The sequence below is a fragment of the Penaeus monodon genome, chromosome 25 (genome assembly GCF_015228065.2).
Source record: "Penaeus monodon isolate SGIC_2016 chromosome 25, NSTDA_Pmon_1, whole genome shotgun sequence".
Classification (NCBI taxonomy): Eukaryota; Metazoa; Arthropoda; class Malacostraca; order Decapoda; family Penaeidae; genus Penaeus; species Penaeus monodon.
In genome coordinates, this window is record NC_051410.1 from 31,505,251 (window position 1) to 31,506,325 (window position 1,075).

Below are 1,075 nucleotides of genomic sequence, written 5' to 3' on the forward strand. Positions count from 1 at the left end.
GGAAAGAGAGGAGTGGCTGTGGGCCCTAAAGAGAGAGGGATGGGGTGATGGCTTGGAGGGGCTGGATGATAGCTGAATCTTGTGCAGCCCACCAGATTAACTGGTAGGACTTCACCTATCTGCCCCCCTTCCCTCTCCCTACCAGCCAGAAAAAACCTGGGCTAGGATGCTTTGCTGCCCACTGTTATTGTCATATCACCAAAACAAGTGCTGGATTCATATGATGTGTAAACAAAAGGGCCCTCTTTGCAGAACACCCCCCCCCCCAGGCAAATTCCTGGTCAGCCATAGCTTTAGTTAACATTTAAACTTACTTTTACATGGGACATTTCTTAGATGAATTGTTCAAATAAGGCAATATTTGGAAAATGATTTTGTATGCCAAAGATGCCCTCTGCCCCTTAATAACTGAAAATTTTCATCAGTTCATGAATTTTCTGTGAAAATTTTTTTTCCCCTACATCACATGTGTGGGTGATTTTTTGATTAATTGTGTTTTAACTTAACAATTTTGTTTTTCAGGGGTGTGATGGCGGAAGGTAATGGAGGTGGTGACCCTGGGTCACAGGTAGATGGGGAGAGAACAGAAGATTACCAGAAACTAATAAATTATGGTTTAAATGAAAAAGTGGCAGCAAAAGCTTGATGAAATCTACAAAAAAGGGAAACTTCGACATGAGGTGAGAATTGAATTCACAACGTGAAAATAATGCTTTTTCCCTTTCTGTTTGCACAATTACTAAATTTTGAAACTTAATGGTATATTGATCTAAAGAACTTTTGTAAAACATGAAGCCTTTTTTTTTTTTTTGAATTGATAGCATTTACATGCATTTTGACAATTCAGTCATTTAGAATGTGTTTACATGGATGTTGAATAAGTGTATCTATAAGTATAACTTTTTTTTATTTATGTACTTACTGCATCATATTGTTTTCCTTCTCCACTTTGTTAATTACTTATTTAATGATGCAGTAAAATCATAATCTTTTAAATGAAATTTAAAGGCAAATATAAAAATTTATATCTACATAATATTTTTCGGTTTTGCTTCCTGTAGCTACTTGATGCGTT

General features: G+C 36.1%; 1 protein-coding gene and 1 pseudogene across 1 annotated transcript in view; both read left to right on the top strand.

Annotated features, from left to right (window-relative positions):
• LOC119589145 (heterogeneous nuclear ribonucleoprotein R-like) overlaps positions 1-1,075 on the top strand; it is a gene marked incomplete in the record, with an annotated part of 129,871 nt that overhangs the window by 23,224 nt on the left and 105,572 nt on the right.
• The window catches only part of LOC119589146, a 2,229-nt pseudogene continuing 1,666 nt past the window's right edge, over positions 513-1,075 (top strand).